General features: G+C 39.3%; 1 protein-coding gene across 1 annotated transcript in view; it reads right to left on the bottom strand.

Annotated features, from left to right (window-relative positions):
* SLC7A11 (solute carrier family 7 member 11) overlaps nucleotides 1–21533 on the bottom strand; it is a 113777-nt gene that overhangs the window by 66802 nt on the left and 25442 nt on the right. Inside the window, exons 3-4 of the mRNA XM_056322276.1 lie at nucleotides 2907–3258; nucleotides 2489–2679 (exon numbers count right to left, since the gene is read on the bottom strand). The gene's annotated coding sequence lies outside the window, so the exon portion shown is untranslated. The remainder of the gene's footprint in view (nucleotides 1–2488; nucleotides 2680–2906; nucleotides 3259–21533) is intronic.

The raw sequence follows: 21533 nt of genomic DNA, 5'->3' as shown, positions 1-21533 counted from the left end.
TTACCACCATGAATCAAACCTTTCTTTTTTTTAAAAAGGTTAATGATACTTACCCTAATTCACAGGTGTGACAGATTCAGCCACTGAATTCTGTCACCAAAAATCATCTAACCAAAATTTTGGAAAGGGAAATTTCAAGAACTTAAAGTTTTACTTTACTGACCACTCTATGGGGAAATCTTTCAGATCACTTGTCATATCTGAATTCCAGTTCCTTATTCTCACCCTTAACAGAACATCACCCTTCTTTTCTGTCAGGTTTAGCAAGCTCATTCCCCTCCCGTTGCATACAACTTAGACTAGATGGAGCATACATTCAAAGTTATTTGTTTTTTTCCTGAAGCAGAAAACTATACTCTTACCCAAGAAAAACTGTAACGGGATTTTTAGTTCCCGTTCTTCTTTCTATTACCAGATGAGCAATAGTTGCATCTATGGATTTCTCTTTTGGTTTATTTAATGTAGCTTTTTGTAACTACATTACACTAACGTAGCTTTTGTTAAAGCTACATTTGTGTAATGCAGTTTCGTAGTCTTGGCTGTGGCCTCTTGCAGGTCATGAATGCAATAAGGTCAGGCTCCAGTCAACAAACTGCCAGGTCGTTAGGGCTTCTTTAGCGTCAGCAGCAACAGCCCAACATATGCATTGAAAGAGATGGACAGAAACATCTCAGTTAAAGGTTGAAGCGGTGACAGAGTTTACCACGAGAAGGGATTAAACTGCAGAAAAAGCAGAAAAGCATGTATGTGCAGAAATACTTCACTGGTGATTGGTGGTCAATCATCCAGACTGTCATAATTCAGCATTGAAATGCAGCCTATGGATCCCACAGGGAATCGTTTTATTGGCATCTAAATGTGCATACTATGTCTTCTTGAGGTATGAAAAACTCCATCAGAATAGGCGCTCATTTGGAGCATCGCCAAGGTGCTTCAGCAGTTTGTGCTAGTGCAGCTCCATATATTTATTATTCCCACACTTCAATTGAGAAGAGCATCTTAGTGCTGAGATTGTGCCTCTGTTTTTTCTTTGAAAGTGAAATTCCTCCTTTCCACATTCACAATATATTCTTCAGAGACGCTGTCTATTCAAGTGTAGTAATTTTATCATGTTTTGTGACTTTTAGTAAGAAGAATATGAAGCCAAGGTACAGCAGACACATGCAGTGCATGGGCACGATGAGGGTATCTCTGTCTTGTCTACTCTAGACTTTAAAATTGTGTGCAGTACAGCTACCACGTCGGAAATCTGCCCTCTTCCCCCTCATGACATTTGCAGGGAGGTACAGGCTATCCAGAGCCTCAGAATTTAAGTCTCTGGGACAATAAGAAAGTAGTGGCATGGATTTCTAAGGACATTTCAAATTCATGCTTCACAGATAAGCTTACAAACAGCCAACAGCTCAACCCCTCTGTGTATAATGCACCAATTCTAGCCTTTTTCCTTCCCTCCCACGTTTAATCTAATCCAAAGATTAAGAGAGAATACCCTTCTACCAAATGCGTCCACTTTTATCATAAACTCTTTTACAACAAAATGGACCCTAACTACAGTGGTTTATTCTTTGTTAGTATCTTGCTTGCACTTCAAGGAGGAGAGTTGAGAGGTCTCTCTAAAAGCACACTTTGAGGACTCCTGCCTTAAAATAAATCGATATAATCAGTATTACTCACACTTTTCCAGAGGGTCCAGGCCCCTCACTGTAGGCAGGGTGGCAGAGAAGTTCACTGGGATGAAAGACTCCCACTCTTCTCTCTAACACATGCTGCTGAAATTAGAGCCAATACATAGAGTAGAAAATGTATACAGCCAGCTGTCTCTGTAGCAAAAACAAATCCTGCCCACTGCATAACCTGTCACACACAGAAGGGACCTTCCCCTTAAGTATACAATCCCGAGTATATAGAGAGAGCTCCACTACAGGGTACCCCATCAGCTTTATGAGTCAAAGAATTGTACCTGAGTAAAAACAGCACATGAAGTTAACTGTGGTCACTTTCCAGTAGCACAATGCCTCCCTGTAAAAGGCACTCCTTCTGCATACAGAAGGCTCGAAGAGGGAGGGCAGAAAGATGCGGCACTGTAAATCATGTGAACGCTTACCGGCGAGGTCAGAGTACCACAGAAGTTTAAGTCAGGGCAAACCTGACCTGCTCCCATATCAATTTCTATTCCAGTTACACAACGCAGGCTTTTACTTATTCTTAATTTAAACAAAAAATTGGAAGAAATGTTTATTTGGACAGCAGTATAGTCTAAGCAGAGAGATCACGCTAATCGTCTGAGTATATCTTTTATTAATAATTAATTAACTTCAATTTATTAAACCCTTTCAGGGAAACTAGGGAAAATATCCCAGTTCAGTTTTCTGAAAACAACATAGATTTAAAGGCACCTCCTCAGACATGACAGTAATGAGGTTGGTACCTGAGGGATATCTTGCCATTTGCTGTTGCTTTATTTCCATTTTTCATCTTTATTTCTCACCTTTTCTCCCACTTAAAGCACACTCTTTAAATTCTGAGTTGAAATAGGAGCTGTTCAGAACTTCCTCTTATTTTTCCATGCCTCTTTCCAGGGGACAAGAAGTGCTCAAATCTCAGTGCACCTCCATGAAAAAGGTAGAATTCACTCTTTGATCTAGGTACACACTGTTATCCCAGATAGCTCAGGCACACCTGCAGCAAGCAAAGCAGTTTAATCCAGAGATTTTTATGGTCCTGCCTGCCCCTTGGCTTATGCCAGCCTTGCACATTGGAGGAGGACTTGACCAGCCAGCTGAGCCAGCCTTGGTGCGTCCACGCCAGTGCACAGCCAGGCAGCAACCCCAGGGAGGACGCAGAAGTTACCAGATTGCCTTTTGGCATTGGTATCACTTCTGAGGCTGGTCTGGGGGCTACCATACCTGCTTCCCTCCAGTGCAGAGTCAACTTGGCTCAAGATGCAAAGACAGGAGTTTCTGGGTTTACTCTAGGCAGCACAGCAAGAATGAGCAATATTGTCAAAATAGGAACTATGCTATTACAAGTAATTTGGTAGTAATTCCACTGATTCTCCCCTTCCAAATGAGAAACGCTTCATTGCTCCTTCATCATCAAGGAAGAATAGAAGAGGCACTAACAGTCAAAATACCAAAAAGTGCCGACAGATCCTGTAGCCAGAGTAGAGAGGTTTTTGACGGTCTCGCCTCTTCATATGGACAGCCTTGCTAATCTTCACAGAATGAAGGATGTCACCATGAAGCAGAGTGCGAAGGACTGAAAGGTCAAAGTAGTAAAGAATTTTATTTTATAGAATGTATTTCGCATTACATTTCTAATGTTGCATCTCCTGACCAAAGCTATTCTGAACACACTGGGCGACAAAATAGAAATTCAACCTCCTGACAATTACTCTGTCAGACAACTGGAAATGAGAAACGATGCACCTAGCCACTGTCCATCTTTGTAACTCTCCCTTCATCTCCACAAAAAGGATACGAAGTCCAGTTTTCCTGGAAAAGTTCCCTTTCTCATCTTCTGCACGGGATGCACAGGCAGCCACGTGTTCGGGTACCTATGCACCACCACAGCGGAGTCACAGTAACAGACAAGTCTCTCCAAGAACTGGGAGAGCTTTTTACAAACCCTGTTTTAATTTTATCGCGTAAGCTTATCTGACGCCAGCACTACCTATCCAGATTTACAAAATCCACCTCTATAAGCTTCAGAATCTCCTAATAAGTGAATTCTCTTATTCAATGTGAAAATGAAGTAATCTTCCCACTCCAAACAGTCCAGCATATCATCTGCTTAGCACGTTTTCTTTTCATTTAAACAAAAAATACAAATACAGCTTTCAATCACTTAGGCTAAAGACTGAAGCTAGAGCTCCTCACCTCACATTCATCAGGGGCAGAACTTCTTCCATCACGTCTTATGCTACACTGAGCATAATAAACTCAAATTACATGAAATCACAGTACGTCTTGTCAAAAAGAAAGCTGCAACTCCCCGGGGTAAAAGACCATACATTTTTATTTCCCCTCGTATGGTCTTGCATTTACTTCCACTTCTGATAATTACTGACTTGGGAGGGCAGAGAGCAGGGTGGGAGAAAAGCCAGGAACTGGGCCAACCTCTGGTTTGAAACGTTGTTTTCTTCTCTATTTTGGCAGTAAAATTTTGCATTCATTTTCTTGCATTCCATAACTATAGCTATCAGTGACTCAGTTTATAAGGGCAGTTGTCAGAGTATGCAAAAGTAATTCTAAAGCTAAAAAGCAGAAGTGCTTCAGCCACCATATTCTGGATTTTCATATGTCTGTTGGCAGTTTCTGTGATTGAAGCAGCAGATTCAAAACTCAACACCACAAAATATATAGTGAGGTGTAACAGTACAAAAGTTTACTGGGTTAAAAGGAAACCTGCAACTATTTTGTTCAGCAAATAAAGCCTGAAAGTAAAAAAAACCAACCAACCAAACAAACAAAAACAAAAAAAAAAAACCAACAAAAAAAAATCACCACACACAAAAAAACACAAACCAGAAAAGAAAAAAAAAAAAAGAGAAAAAAAAAAAGCAAGCTGGGAACAAAACTAAATATACATAAATATGCATTGGTTTGTTTTGTCTTTGAAAATAAATGTCCAGGTGCTTAGCTGTCACCCAGAGAGGGAACATTTTAGCACACCAGAGAGTATGCAAGCATGAATGAAGGGACTTTTGGCTCCTTCCTCTGCAACCAGTTGACAGGCTACTCTCTGTGTGTATTTTAACAGGGCCTGGGGATTATATGCCCTTGTCCCTGCTCAGATATGAAAAAAGCCAACCACACCTGAGGCATTTCTGTAAGGACTGCAAGACCGGAACAGCGACCAAAATGGCAGGCAGACACCAGCACCACGCTGGCATGATCAGTGCAGAAGTAAAAAGAAACCTCTATTTCAGTGATCCCCTTGTAGTGTAGCCCATCAACTTCAGATTCAGAATCTGGCCCTGCATGAACATTGACCTACTGGCACTATCTGTCACGTTGAGAAAGGGACGCTTTTTTCCTCCAGACATGACAGATGTGCAGTTTAAACCTCTCAGTTACCAAAATCTCCTTCCTACCTAGCTGCCAGCTAAACTAGTCAGCTTTGCTCAATAACCTGATAATATGAAGTGCCGTACAACATCTCTGGTATTTAAAATTAAGATGCTCCTTGCAGTCATGCTTAGTACTTAACTTTATCTGCATGGCTTTTCTGCTTTTGTACTCCTCTTCTGATTTGAAACTACAGAAATTTATTTGCATTGAGGGCTCCTCACTATATTCTCTTTGATTCTTTTTCTGTTCATCAGAGGATATTTTCATCTTCTAGAGTCTGACACCATCCTGAAGAGCAAAACATTATAAACAGATTACAAGCAGTGTGCGTTCAAATAAATTACATGTTTAAATGTGTCAGTTAAATTATAATGCTCAATTAGACAGCTAATTATGTTGAAAATGCAGTTGTGTGCATAAATTGATGGCCACTCCCCCAGCCTGCCTGGCTGCTTCCATTCATATATTGTCTCTTCATAAGTATTATTTTTCAAGTATCACCTGGTGGAAGGTGCAGCTAAGTGCAGTCATACACTGTTTCACTGTTACTTCATTTTTAAAAAAATCATTTCAAATACAATTCAGCATTCTCACTGAGTTTTACTACCTGCCATTAGAACTTTAGTGGCAGCTGGTTTGTGGACTAGGTTCCCAGATTTCTCAGGGTCACATTCCCAAAAGGCTTTCCCCCTGTTTACGATGTCTTACTTTCCAGGATACTTTTTAATGACTCTCACTGCATCATTCTACAAGGAAAATATAAATTTCTTTTAAAATTACATGCACATGTGAATTTTACAGTTGACCTTTTGAATTAACAAAGTTGTGCATGAAACCACAACGGACAATTGTATTTATAAAATACAGTATTAATATTGCAATTGCACTCCTTAATACTAGCTAGGACCTGAAAATCAAGTAGGAAGAAGAATCTGTCAGCACCAATTAATCAAAATTTGATTTAAGGATAATACCTTGGTATTACAAAATACATCCTCATACGTATTCATGACATCTCATCCCCCAATCATCATGCAAAATAGCTCTTTTCAGATACATTCATCAAACCATTCATTCAGTTTCTATAGGTTCACAAAGTTTATTGGCGACCAATCTAACTAAAGCATTCATACACAGCAAAATCCAAGGTCTCATAGTTTGTAAGATCTGTGAAGAGCTAAATGAGTTGTTTGGTGTCACCAGACAGTTTGATATCTCATTTCTTACAGTATGAAAGAAATCATCAGTAAAGTTCATCAGTATTGCTGTGTTAAAAACTGAGGCAAAATAAAGACAGTATAATACCACCAAAGAGATAAAAGTAAATTCCACTCAGGCTCACCATACAGTATCATTTCAGGCAGTCAGCTGTTCTTTTTAGTGTTACGTTTAGATATTATACACAAATTAATGCTGGGGGGGGGGGGGGGGGGGGAAACCCAAGCATGATCATTTTCTTTCTTTTCTAGTTTTTTGGTCTTTCTTGTAAATTGTCAAAGGTAAGAGTTTTATTATAAGGTCTAAAACCATTGTTATACAGTTTCTCCATACTGTCAGGCCATATGAGCCATAATTATTTGTAAAAGTGTTCTGTCAGCCTGTATCTCCTAATAATCCATTTAAGACACCTCCCAGTAAAGAAAAGACAACTGAAATAACCCTGTGTCTGTAGCTCTGGGCATATACAGTAGTAAAATCCAGCTCCTCGAGACATGTAAAATTAATCTGGATAAGTACTGCAAATGACGATGTATGAACCTACTCCAACTCTAACAACACAAGAGACAAAATGATCTATTGTGCTACATCTTTTTTTTTTTTTTTTTTTTTAATTATTACCTCTATGGTCATTCAAGAGGGAAAGCCTTCATAATTATGCTCTACTTTGTCCTTTCAGGACTTGCAGTAACTCCTCTAAAATATCTCAACAACAGAAATCAGGGAATTCCAGGATATGTTTTTTATGACACATGTTACAAATTATTAAATTCCGCTTTGCAACTAAAAATTCTGTTTGCCTCTTTTAAAAAATGGCATTAACATTCACCCATCAATTTCTGACATGCCATTTTGAACCTCTAGTAATGGTAAAACAGACTATTTGAAATACATAGAAGCAGGGTTAGTATTTATCATTTGGTCCTCGGTCTCTGAGCAGCGCCAGTCTGCCAGCCTACAGAGTCAGAAAGTGACACTGAGAAGGGCTAGAAACTGCTTAGAGATTTTTAAAGGTTCTTATGATTGTCACTAAGCTCACTGCTCCACAACAGATTGAAAAATGCGAGAGGTTTTCCAGCTGAAGTCACGTGTGTATTAAAGAGGATTAACATGAACAGCCAACTAGCAAATGCCAGTTTCTTTCTTTCCATTTTTTTAATCCTCCTTTCTTTCTATCCTACAATAAAACCTTTTTTTTTCCTCCCCTCCCCCCTGCCCCCCTTCTATATATTTCCCCTCTTTTGGAATAATGCATTAAAGAAGCTGAAAGTCATTTAACAGATGCATCTAGCACAATGAAATTCTGTGCTACAGACTCTGAGGATGCAGACTGCGTAGTAAATCTCACTCAAAGCAAAGAGTATTAAATCATGGAACCATTGGAATGACTCAGGGTCACAACTGTTCATTTACACAATTCAGTTGTTGCATGCTTATCTCTGCATTCTCTTCTGTCCCCAGTGTGTATATCAACAAAACCTGTTCAGTCAGAAAAACACCTTTGGGTTAGCATCCAAAGCCATCGCGGACAGGAATAAAATAGAAATGCTTTGGGTGAATCACACTGAAAGGCAGCCTTCGGAGTGACACCTCTACCAAGGCAGAGAGCAGCACCGCTGCTTTTGGACACTGTGCAGCCTCATCCCATCAGCTGGCCAGCTTTCACCTTCAGCTACATCTCCAAAACATTAATGGCATCACGGTCTGGCCCAGTCCTACAGCTGCTGTTCACACACAGTAGGTTGGCTGAGTACAGCAAGAAAATCAGAGAAACAAACATTGTAATTAACAGATCTCACAATTTTGCCCAGGTTTTAATAGTTTAATCAATTAGCTGCATACTACTTCATGTTGAAGCCTTTCCATGATAACCTGATGTGTTCCCTGGGTGCACTCTCAACTGAAAGTTAAGGGAAAGAAAAAATACAAAGTTGTGGGGGTTTTGGGTTTTTTTTTTTTCTAGTGGGAAAAAAAGTGAGATCGGAGGTCTGTGGTTAATACTAAGACAGTATTATCCACTTTCTTTTCTAGGAACATTTTTGTTTTTCACAAGAGAAGTCATTTCTGGTGACATCATTAACTGCTGTATAGCAGCTCAATGCCATAACCAGACAGTCCTTCAAGGCCCGGCAGACTGGGCTCCCCAGCAAACGCCACCCACCTGCAAGGCCACCAAGAGTTGACTACAGTTGCGGCTCCGAGATTTCTTGATACAAAAGTTGCACCTGAATTATCACTATTTTAACTGCCAGAGCACATCTCCACCACAGATTTGCATAAGCCCTTTTCAGACAACCTTCAACTCTGGAGAAAAAAAGATGTTTTCTCCATTTTTGCTTGAAATTTTTTCTTTTGTTTTAGACCATCCACTCATACTAAAACAAACAAACAAACAAAAAACAAACAAACAAAAAAAAAAACCCCAACAACAAACCACCAACCAAACCACACTGTGCTCTTTAAATTCCTTGCTTTCAGTTTAGAGTTAAGTTTTCCAAGATATATTTTTCAACAATCTTAAGGATACATATGAAAAAAGAAAAAAAATCACCAACAAATCTTGATCCTCACTAATTTCTATTGTAGGAACTTTTTTTTTTCCATTAACATTGCTGAATGTCATTCACAAAGCAATTTGACATCTGTGCGCACTTAAACTATGAACATCTCAACACTTCCCTTTTAAATTCCTCAGGAAGTAGTGGTCAGATTTAAATGCCAAAGATGAGGAAGATAAATTTCTGAATGGGACCTCTGAGAGACAGATTATAGCACATTGTAACTATTACATTAAGTTTTCTCCAGGTGGAAAAAAAAGCCAAAGGTAAAGGAGACCCCTGGGTCTCTTACTCTGTTCATTTAGGTCAGAAACCTTTGTAGCACTTAAATATTTCAAACTAATTCCCCAGAAAAACCTCAAAAAAGTAATATTTCACTTTTTTTAATAAAACTCTCTCAAAGTACAAAATTGGCTAAGCCAATCTGAGCTGTAGCTAGGAAGAAGTGGTACGTTAGTACACTGAGAGATTGATCTCGTTACACTTACAAACCACCAGAATAACGCTTTAGTGCAGTGTCTTTCTCTCATGCCCTTTTGCAAGTGAACTTAATTTCAGCCAACTCTGTTCTCAGATATGGCTCCAAAAATGGGGTAATTTGGGTGTCAGAATAAAATAAGCAGGCTTTTTTCCACTGTAGTTATTTCATTTCTTATAATACATATATTCTTCATTCAATTACCTTACACCAGAGAATCTGTTCATGTTTCAGACCTTAATGAGCACATAATATCCTTCAAGAGATACCTGTTTGCTGTGTTTAAGGCATTAATTCTCTGAATGAACCTTAAACTCCTGCTTATTCAGGTAGAGTTTTCTAGACGTAAAAAGCACCACTTCAGCAGATTATCAGCCATGAACTTTTTCAATATATATCCAATAACATTTTTTTTAAAAAAAGCATTCAGACAGTTTTCATAGATCAAAGTAATTTTGTCATATCCTCAGTTTGAAGAAAATAACATTTGTCCACTGAAACTGGTAACTCTACTATTACTCCCAGTACACGTTACATGTGAAAAACAGAGAAACTAAATTAAAAGGAAGAAAAATTCAGCTTCGTATTCTCTTGGGAGGAGACAAGAATGAAGGTCCATAAGCAGCTTCTTTCATCCAGTTTTTCAAAGAAATGTGCGTTGGCTGCACGACAACCTCTGTCATGAACCATCAAGAAAATGCTGAACCTTGTAATATAAACCACCTCCACTGCAAAAGTAACTCTACCAGCTGGCAGTAGTAATCAGGAACACAGTAAATTTATTTATCTTACTACACAAGCTGCCTGAAAGAAAAAGGGAGACAACTGTTATATTTATTTTCTGCACAGCAGCGCAGAAAGAAATGCATGGCCAAGCCTATGCCATTTAACTATGTTTAATCCAGAATCTCATCCAATGGAATAATCACTGACTAATCTCAGCAGGTAACTGCAGAGACACTGACAGTACTGATCACTTTATTTTTACATGGTTATCAAGTGATTTGTTTCAAAAAGGAAACAGTCCACCCTCCTTTGTCTGTTGGGTTCGGTATACCCATTATTAATGTGTAATTTGCTTCTATTGCTGTTTTCATAACTTTCATCATAATCTTGTGCTTGTGGTATCACTGTTTGCTGTGAAAATCATTAGAGGTTAGTGAACTACAAACAGAAAAAATTATTTATTTTAGTGTACATAAAGCTTTCTAATGTAAAATTTTGGTCATTTTCTCAAAATTTCCCCATGAGAATAACAAACAAGGGATTTTTTCACTCTGCTTTTAAAATCAGGAAAAGAATTTATAGCCTCCAAATGACTGTGGCCCACGGGAGAATCCTGGGACTTCTCTTTTCACCACCTGCCACTTCCCCTTTCTTGTGGTCACAGCTAACATCACAAGTCCCACTGCCTACCCAGTGACTCCTGTACTTCACTTTAATCCACTGAGTAGTCCCATGTCGGCTGCAAGTGCTTTAAGGCAGGAATTGGGTCATTGATTTACAAATGTAAACCAATCTACACAACAGAAATTGCTCAGACTAGCCTGTAGATGGGCACACACAGGCATCTTCTCACCCTGGGTATTCATGCTGCTGTGGCTACTCCGGTGCCTCTGTCCACCCACGCCAGTTTACTGACATGGCAAGCACCTCTCCCATTGGCAATATAAACACATCAACAACTCTGTCAGCTCTTGAAACCCAGCTGGACGCAATGCTATGGCAAATAAAGCCACATGGTACAACATGCTTGCTTGCCCAGCTCTGCTGATGTCAACTGCTGTCATGATGTCATGACCAGAACCAAAGACTTCCTCATAACACGGGAAGCTGTGCAAGATCATCGCTGCTTCACTGAAATTGTTGCAATCAGCTACGTAAAGATGAGTGCTTACTAAAGCCTGCGTTAGCCTCTGTCTCTTCACCCAAATATTTAGATGCATGAAAGCAGGTCTTTAGACTGTTGTCATTTCTATACTTTTGAGAGGAACTCCTATTCTTTTGAGAGGACACTGTCTGCACAACAAGGTTTGCCATTGTAACTACGCCCATTGGCAGTAGAGAGGAGAATAAATCACTTTGTCAGCCCAAATAAAGATAAAAAAATGCCTGGTGTAGAAACAGAATCACTAACAGCTGAGTACTTTCGCAGGTTGAGGTTACGTCATTTGTCATTTTTTGTATTATGCAAATACTCAGCACCTCTGCTAGACAGCATGTCCACCTTCACCATGTTAACATCGTGACATACGCTAACGTATGTTACCATAGCCATTCCAGTGCTGGCAAGGTCAGCATGAAAGCATGAATGCTCAGCAACTCTGACTGTTTGCTGGGGTTTTTTTGTTGGTTTTTTTTTCATTTGCATCTTTTCTATGAGAGATAGAAGCCCTGCCTGAGGAAGGTGGATTCATTACAATACTTACCCTTTTCTTCTTGTAGGTATGGGTCATCAGGGGCAGAAGGAGGTTAGACTGGGCTCATAAAACAACACAGAACATGCAAAGCGTGCTGCAAGAACTGTCTCGTTTTCATCCCTTGCCCTGTTCTAAGATAATATGAAAACTATGCGTGATTAATTTTTTAAAAATTGGAAAAGATGATGCCTAAGGCATCTCTAATCAACTTGCTGGTGAGGTACATACAATTCTGCTGCAGTCCTGCACCGCAAATAAGCTACACAGAATTTTAATACAGCAATTATTGCCTGCCACTTCAAGATAATGACTACCTACCAACCCATTTAAGATGGGTGTGTGTATGTGCATCAACAAGAGGGATAAATTGCAAGCTTCTTCAAAAAAGGAGGTGGCAGAATGAGATTTTTACTAGATGAACTACCCCATAACGCTCAAGGAGGGTAAAAGGAGTCATCTAGATGAGGAAAACTTACCACAGAGTACATCTACTACAAGGCCCCTTTACAATGCTCCAGAGTCAGATAGTGGCAGCACACCCAGAACAAGAAACAGGATCACCCATCCATGTAACAACACCTAGCGCTAAAGTAAAGCCTGCCAAATATACTGGCATGGACATATTTTTGGGCAGAGAAAATGTTGATAACTGAGGAAACAACAGTGGGAAAAGTAGAAGAGAGTGGAGGGCATGCCTATTACAGGAAAAAGAGGAACTTGAAAAAATTGCATCATTTCCCTCTCCTGTGCTGGACTTTGTGACCTGTCCCTGCGCGCCTTTGCTTTTCAGACACACCCATATAATCCTTCTGGGCCACAAAAGGCTCTCACAACAAAAGGTGGTGTAGTTCCTCTGCTTATCTAGCATTACACAGCCCAGCTTTAAACCAAGTGCATCCAGATGGAGAGTCAAGAGGTCACTGGTTATTTTTAAGCTCCATCTCTAGGAAAAAGCTTTTCCCATGGATGTTAACTATTAGTTGAAGTAATTGTGTGTACCCTAGCCTATGTCAAGACATTATTAGGTTAGATCCAATCTACAGCAAGCTTCTCTCCAGCTACACAAAAGTAACAGTGTGTATTATTATGACATAGTGGTGGACAAAATTTGGAAGAAAATCTTGTTTAGGCAGAAGAATGCAAGAAGCTGCCCTTGGATGGCAAACAAACAAACAAACAAACAAAAAACGAACAAACCCCCAAACATTACCCGTATAAGCATGGATAGGCACAATTTGCTCATACTTGGGTCTAGCAGACCCTGTTAACAGAAAAGGAATCACCCAAGAAACAATTTATTGCTGCCTGCTTCCACCCTAGTCAAACAAGGTAGCAGCTAGCTTTGAAAAACAGCCCAGTTTTCTAACGAGTTTCACAATAACACATAGATGTATCCAGAAAAACAAGAGGTGGGAGTGAGAAACACTGTACTGTATCAAAAAACCTGCAGGGTTTTTACCCCTGTGGGTAGATGCAGAGATAATGAATTTTTTGCAGTTAATCTCCTCTGTGTTTTGTTTTTAGACTTTGAACCCAACATGTGCACAAAACTCTACCAAATAGTTTGATTTTTGGTACTTTATGTAGGCTACATACATATATATAAACACACAACTCTACCCTGCTTAAGATTAGTATGCTTACAACCATTTGATCTGTAGACATCATGAAAATGCCAACATGAGAATTTTCACTAGAAATTTCTGAGCATCAGGTTTGTCCTCCTCCTCTAGATAACTGCATGAAATTCCTAAAACAGAAACAGAAGCTGAAAGGTAGATTCAGATTCAGAGTTTCAAAAAGATTTTCACAGATTTTTTTGCATTCAATGCAAGAAAGTAAGTTCGGTAATTAAGAAAATAAAAGGAAAGTTCTGTTACGGATTCAAAACTGATGAAGATTGCTTCATAAGGTAGAAGATCTTTGAGTTACAATATACTCAGTGGAATTGTAACACTAATGCTCTTTTCTGTGTTTATTGGCAAAGTGTGAAATGGGGTAAACCAGAAAAATTGCTTATGGCACAGAAGTAGTAAGAATTAAAAGGAAAAAAAAAATCTCAAGTCATAGCAATACTAAAGTATGGGGCAATACAGTGCCGGATGAAACTGAGTCTATGCAAGGGCCATCACTGAACAGAGATGTCTTATGAATTACTACAGTTGCAACTGAAAAATCATGCAGTTACTGAGAAAAAGCAATAGTGGGGACTTCCACTCAGTGCACAAAAGAGGTCAGCGGAAGAATATTCGATGACATGCTTTAGAATATCCTACTAGAACAACTCTGAAAATACACTTTTTTTTACCATTTTCAGCTTTCTGAAGCTCCTGGAGCTCCATTTCTACTATACATCTAATGTTTTGATCTTGTATACTCCATCACACACTGCCCAGCTCCCAGCTTTGCAGAGTCCTTGGCTCTGTTTCTTTCAACAGCTCTGCTCCTACCAGCCCATTGCCCTGTAAGGTGCCACCAATTACATCGCAAATCAATGCAAACATTGCTGACTTCAGAGAAGTTACAAAAGTACATATAGGGTCTGAGACGACAATGGTATGTGGACATTAAGTAGCACTTAGTTAAACAAACCTGTTGACCATTTTGACCCAAGTCACATCTTCTGAAGTCCCGCCGTTTGTGCAGGGCTAAGCAGGATTTTACATTCACAATGGACCTCTGTTCCATTTTCCCCTAAGGACAGCACATATGCCTCCAAATACCTAACAGAAGCTGAGACAATTCCAGCACTTTACTCCTCAGGTTTTTACAGAATTACTTTGCAGAAAAGATCTTCTGCCTAAAGCTTCTTCTCCCTGTGTTTAAAGACTACTTTAAGACCAACACATAAAACAGGCCAGCAGACAATGTTTTGCGTTTAAAGTCTACAGTGCAATGCATATCTTCTATACTGCTCCTCTGCTGAAAACTCTCTACATGAGTAAGTGTAGGAGACAGACATTATATAAGGTTGGAACATAACACGATACATGCCTGCACTCCTCACTCTCCCCTGACAGCTGCCTCATGCTTAGGTCTTCTTTCTGGAAACTGCATACCACTGCATGCCATGAATGTCAGGTCAAAAAGATCTGAGGTCCATGAGGAAGGATTTCTACCTGTTCTGATTCTGCTGTTAGCACTTCTTTGTCCATCACACACTCAAGCACACTTAAAATCTCAATGAGGATTTTATGGAATTATTCATCATCTTTATAGGTAATTAAATAATAGTGTACATGAGGGTTTTTTTTTTAGTTTCACCTCCACTTTAAGCTAAGATTAGTATTTTCTTTCTCATAGAAACATCTTCACTAATTTATAACATAGAAGGAGGAAACCTTAAGAACATTTAATTGTCACAGACACATTCTCAGCTCTTCATCTTTTGGTATTTAAAATTGTCTCCCCAAACCCAGTACCATGCCAAAAGAAAAGAAAAATAATATCAAAATAGAATGCAAAAAAAAGAGATCAGCTTAGGCTGCAAATAAAGTCAAAACATTCAGCAAATCTAAAATTGTAATAACTACAGCAAGAAAAGATATGGAAAAATCCATCGTGCAAGGGAATCTTTAGCTACAAATGAATGACCAGAGCAAAAGGCTAAGCTGTGCAGTCACCCTGCTGCTATGGCAGGGGATGCCAACACTAGGCTTTTTGCCGAATAGGAAACTGCTAAAGCGCAACCTTTGGAATGAGGACATGTCAGTAAGAACTTGTAATCTTGCGTCCTGTGGACAGCTTTTGACCATGAAGTCTCTAATATGCTTGGCTGTGCTTTATTATTTTTTTTTTATTATTATTTTATTTTTTACTATGGCAGGCAGTGATTTTTTTGTGTTAACAGTGATACCAGGCAATACTGGCACCAGTACTTCTAGCTGTAGGACAACAGGAGACTGCGAAGCCATCTAACTTCTGCTTCAATGTAGTGTTGAGATTAGTGCTAGACAGTTCACACCAGAAGCTTCATCAAAGCCAAATAATTATACAGTTAGCTTTCCTTTAAAATATATTCCATAGCTACTATAACTTGTTAATAACTTTCTGCAAGGCGTGAAGTATCTCTGAAAGTCACACACTAGCCAAAATATGTTTGCTCTCCCTTTAATCCCACTGATAAGTTTCAAAAATGTTATAGTTCAATTACATTGTTCTTCTGGTAATACAACAGGAGATGAGGGTGGGTATTAAGTCATTACTTCAGCCTGCAGTTTCACCTCAGTTATAACATGCTTTTTCAGCACTGATGCAAGGGAAAGGTGGTGTCACTTACAATCCAACAAAGATAGATGGAAAAATTCCAATTATTCTCAAATGAACAAAAATAGAGGAGGCTGTACAGATCTGAAGTTTCTATTAGCAGGCTTATAATAGAAGACAAAACCAAAACATAAAAAGCATAAAACTAAATGTAGCTTTATGTGAGTAAAAATTACTGCATAAATATAGCAAAATCCCCGTGGAGAATAAGAATTTTCCCAAAACAAACGTCTCTCACTGGTCTAAATGTATGTGCTAGTCTCATGCCTGCAGAAGAAAAGTAACCTCCATGTATCTTCATTGAAGGTTTGGATTTAACAGCTGAATCCCCATGAGTTTTCATAGTGCCCAGGGATGGTAATTTGGACCCAGCAAGACTGCTGTTCTTACTGCAGATATGAAAGCCTGTTAAAGATGAACAATTACATATACCTTCTTATATTTTGCAAGGTCACAAACATGCTGATTGCAGCACAAAAGCAATTTTTTACAAAAATACTGCCTGAGGGATGTGGTGAGCCAAGGGGTACCTTTCCTGCATTCCATCAACCTGTTGCAGAGTTACCAACACCATCTCTTCACTGTCACACAGGCAGTTTTTTACCATGAAAATAAGATAAATGACAATGTCTTATTAAGAGAGAAAACTGAAGCTGTCTACGGTCTACAGGAGCAATTCAAGATCATCCGATCTTTGAGGAGCATTTCCTCATTCCAAAGCCACCACCAAAAAGCACATTATTCCAAAAAGCACATCACAAGCATTACATAAAACAGCTGGTCTGTCACAGGAACAATAATTTTAGAGTCCAGTTAGGATCAATAAAGATCAGGTAGCAACTTTATAAAATCAACGGTGTCAGTGACAGCACCCTAATTACGTTTCTACCCAGGTAATTGCAGTTCAATGACTGGCAGCTCCTGCAGGGCCCCTGCTCCCCTCCCTTCCTACCATCTCCATTTCCTCTGTAAAACTTGTCAATGTGATCACACACTTTTAAGAGATTATTGCATTTCAGGGATGGTCAAAGTTAACTTTGTATAGCTCAGTCTTTCCATATGATGTGGAGACTCAGTAAGCTAAAATAAGCACACCAATATAAGGTTTTTCTCTCAGAAGACACTGTAAACACTTGAAGGAATGGCTTTATTATCTTTAGACTGTCCTGGGGACAACTATTCTCTTTCTAAATTCAAAACTTCTCAATAAAAGAAGAAAAATTTCCAGTAGGGTAACTTACATTCAATGTTACTGTATGTTTTTCTTAATATCGCCTATCTTATTATACAAATAGCCTTTCTTGGGCTTCAGGTAGAAGAGTTTATGAGCTTCTAGAACATCCCAGTTCCAGTGGGCTTCAGAGATTATTCATGCCTACACACCCCTTCCTATCTAGCAACTAACCATCACCATAGACACGCTAAAGAAAGACACATAAAGTGAAAAAGTTTACTTGTAGAACCTAAAATCCTGGCTCACTAACACTCTGTTGTTCTGCAGCTGCATTTTTTGTATTTGTTTTGGTCTACACAAGAGGCAAAAGTCCTTCCCTACATCAAAGTTATATTCTGAAGTAAATCCACGGAAACCTGTGTGGACATAGCACCTCCTGATCTGTAATCAGACTTAGGCCCAAATAGGATTTATAAACCTGGCGGTAAAATTTATGGCAGCACTTAAAAATGACACACTTTAATTAAAATGAGAGATGCTAGGGTAGATATTTTTTTTCCCCCTTTTTATAGTTTCGTGGCCAGACTGCTGCAGTAATTGAGGACTCATCTTATTATGATCTTCATCATAATTATTTTTCTTTGTTTAATGTTCAAACAAAGTTTCATTTCCATCTTCCATTTCATTTTACAGATTTTGATCTTACTAGCAGCCTGGAGAGCCCTGTTTAATTCTCCTACATGTTAGGACCAAAGAAGAGAACTAATTAAAAAGAAAATCTGGGAAGTATAAAGAAGATTCAGGGGTGGGGTGTTGGGCAGCAGAGGGGGAAGCAGCACAACAACAATTGCCAATAAAGGCACACCTAATCAGCAAGCAGAATTATTGAGGTATTACTCCAAGTAGCATTGTGTTACGTGAGTAATTCTGCCTTTCCTTACTGGGTCTAGAAATGCATTCCCAACTATAATTTCATGAGGCTCTCACAGCTCTAAATTTCCTGCGTGATCACTTTAAGCCACATTGCGCCTTACAGGAGTCCTCACAATAAAAGTTTGTCCAAAACCAGGAATTATTTATGTCACATATTTCCCTCTTTCCGCAATTTTCACTGAAAAGTTTCACCCAGCTTTACAGAGTCTTGCAAAACTAAATCCTTATCATTTAAGGCACTGCTGGAAATTAAGTGATGCATTAGCAGCTCACACCTCCCATTCATTTCTGTATGTGCATCTTGTCCTAAGGGGAAAAATGATGTTGCATCTAGGGAAGTATTATATTTGCTGGGTTTATTTCAATACAAAATCATTTGAAAATAGGCATAAATTTACATGTGTTCTCCCAAAACAAAACCTGAATGGTTTGCTTTGACTACACAAAAGATATAAATGATCGTGTAGGCTACGCACTTAAACCACTACCCCTCTGTGGCAGACAGTAGTTCTTGGTCAGTAGTTAACTACAGTACAGGTTAGTACCTTAGTAAGTAACATATGACCTTTTTTCTGTACCATAGCTTTTACATTTTTATCAGCCATAGCAGCTGTCTTTTTATAGAGCAGACCTGATATACCATGAAACCAAAGAGGTGCTTGTTTAAACCACTTCTGGAAACCTTACTGTGATGTTAATTAATTTATTCACTTACACTCATCTTATGAAAAGCCACAGAACAATTTAAAGAGTGTATAGCCCCTCTATGTGAACCTAAAACCAATACAACATGAAAATCTTACATTTATTACAGAAATTATGAGTTCTGACTATGAATGATGCTACAGTTAAAATATGTTAACCCACCTATCCTTTCCTTATAATGGGGATAGCCAAAATGTTATCCCCAAATTTGGCCTTCCTGACTTTTTAAAACAAGTGCTAGCAAACATAAAGTACTACTCTGTCAGTAAGGGAAGAGGAGATCAAAACCTGTCCATATTAAGGAAATAAATAAAGCAGAAGAAGGGCCAGGAGGTCACTGTTAAATTGTCACCACTTTAAGAGGAATTCACATGCCCAGACACAGACGCCTAGTCCATTTGTTATGCTTTCAGGTATCTTCCTGCCTTAGCTGATGTTCCAGCGGGGCATGAGTATCCCATAGATCCTGTATCACATCTGCCAACCATACAGAGGTTATATCAGCAGGTATAGGTGTCTACCACAGTTGAGTACCTGAATCACTTCTCTTTTCTCTGTCTCTCACTGTCTGCAAACCGCAGTACTACTCCTGATACTGCATCATCCATCACAGTCCACTGGCACTGGGACACTCAATATTTTATCTTAGAAAAAGGTCAGATTTCCTCTTCTTGCTCTTGTGTAATACAATATACGAAAAAGGCATGCAGCATTTAGGCAGATAGAATTAGACCACCCTTGAGACTGAGCATGTTTAATTCTCAAATTTATGTATCAAATGAACAGACAAGACAGGAACAGATCACATCGCAAGGTGCTTCAGAACAAGGCATAACCTAAAGAATCAAATTGCAGCTTTCATGCCTATGGTCCAACTGCATCCCAACTCCACCAAAGGGAAATCCAGGCACCTGGAGTAGCCAGAAGCTGTGGCATGTTCCCCCAGGCATCTCAAAAGGGGATCTGTGACTCCAGGGCATGCCGCAAAGTTCCTCTGCAAGTTACCTAGATGCCACTGCTTATAACATTCAAAGTGCATGTCCTCTCTAAAATTAACCCTGACTCCTGTGCTCAGAAGGAATAAGAAGAAAGAAAGATTAGAATTTAGAAAACAAACAGAATTATTCTAACTATTGGGGTTTCAGGAGACTCTGGTAGAAATTACCAGCAAAGACACTGGCTTTGAATTACAAAGAGCTACAGGGAGACAGACTTGTTAAGCTTTCAAAATTGCTTTCATTCCATTTACACCAAAGAAATCACACAGTGCCCAATACTTCTAATTTTCAATCACAGCTAGCCAACCTTGATCCCATGGTCTCTTATTAATTTTTCCTTCTCACAGTCCCTAGCTGCTATATTAGTTCACCATTTTAACGTGCTTTCATCCTGCATGGTTTAGATTCCAATGGCCAAACTGAGAACTTCTATCACAGGTATCACTTCAATTGGATGAAGGGCTTCAGACTCCTTCTGTTAACAGAGAACAGTTGATCACTTACTAGTGATATGTTCTTAGTTTGTATTGGAGCTAACACTGCTGCTGTTTTGCATCTAAAAGCAAAACATCTAAAAGGGAATTCAGTATTTTTAATATTGCCCAGAGCCAAAAGGCCAATAAGAGCTGTGTTATAATGTAAATATCACACCGATGCACAGGCACATCCTGAAACAGCATACCCCTCCACCTTTTTCTTTAGGTGGAGCTATTTATGACCAATTCCATACGTGTACTTTCAAAGAAAGTGAAGGGAAAGAGGTACCAAATATTCTTTTAACAGGATAAAGGTACTTTCAGAAACAGCTATTGCAGTAATTAATATCTTATTGTCTTGTGGGTATAGACGGTAACAGACATGAAATCAGGATTAATAGATCAGGTTTTGTACCTTGACAGCCACTGCAAAGGGAGTAAGACTTGTCATACCTTGATGGCCTATTTCTTGTATGACTGTGGCTATAGGCCTGGTTTACCTTATGGAGAGCACAAAATCATTTGTAATTAAAAAGCAATAATCTTATACTTCACAAGATAGTAAACTGAGAAAAGCCAACATTTTTCAACCAAGCCTTGACTTCGAGTAGGTGAATATTCGTATTCACAGCTTTCTGCTCCTCAGGCTACTACTTCTGCTGGGTTTTATGACCATTTTGAATTTCCCCAAAACATATATTTAACTGCAAGCATTGAGGTTTAGGTGACTAAGCTTTGACAGGTCATGTAAGTTAGGCTTCATAGTATTCAACTGTAGATTGCTCCATAGGCTCTGCTAATAGCAGAGAAAAAGGCATTTTTAGGGCCAGGGCCATCTGACTAGTTTCACATATCTACCTTCAGAATGAGATCAGTCACGTCCCAGACATTCATCCTTTTTTCCATTGCCTGCAAATGAAGTCTAGCAGTTTCCTTAGATGGAGACACAACACAGAGGTCTACACCTGAGCAAATGAATCCCAGTGAAAGAGGCAAAGGGTAAACTCCCACTGTCCAGTGGAAAGGCTGGGTGGAGAACCCTGAGCCACTGGTGACCGAGCTGGTATATGGACAGAGAGCAGCAGAGAGCCACACAGCAAAATCAGCGTGGGACCCAGGAGCAGCAGAGTGCTGCACTCAGGACAGTAAGTTCTGCTTTCCAGGCAGCTCTGCTTGCAAAGCCACCTTCACAAGGAATGTTCCTCTGTATCAGGAAATAGTTTCTTAGTCCTATT

This window comes from Falco biarmicus, chromosome 1 (genome assembly GCF_023638135.1).
Source record: "Falco biarmicus isolate bFalBia1 chromosome 1, bFalBia1.pri, whole genome shotgun sequence".
Classification (NCBI taxonomy): Eukaryota; Metazoa; Chordata; class Aves; order Falconiformes; family Falconidae; genus Falco; species Falco biarmicus.
This window is presented reverse-complemented; position numbering and strand designations above follow the sequence as displayed.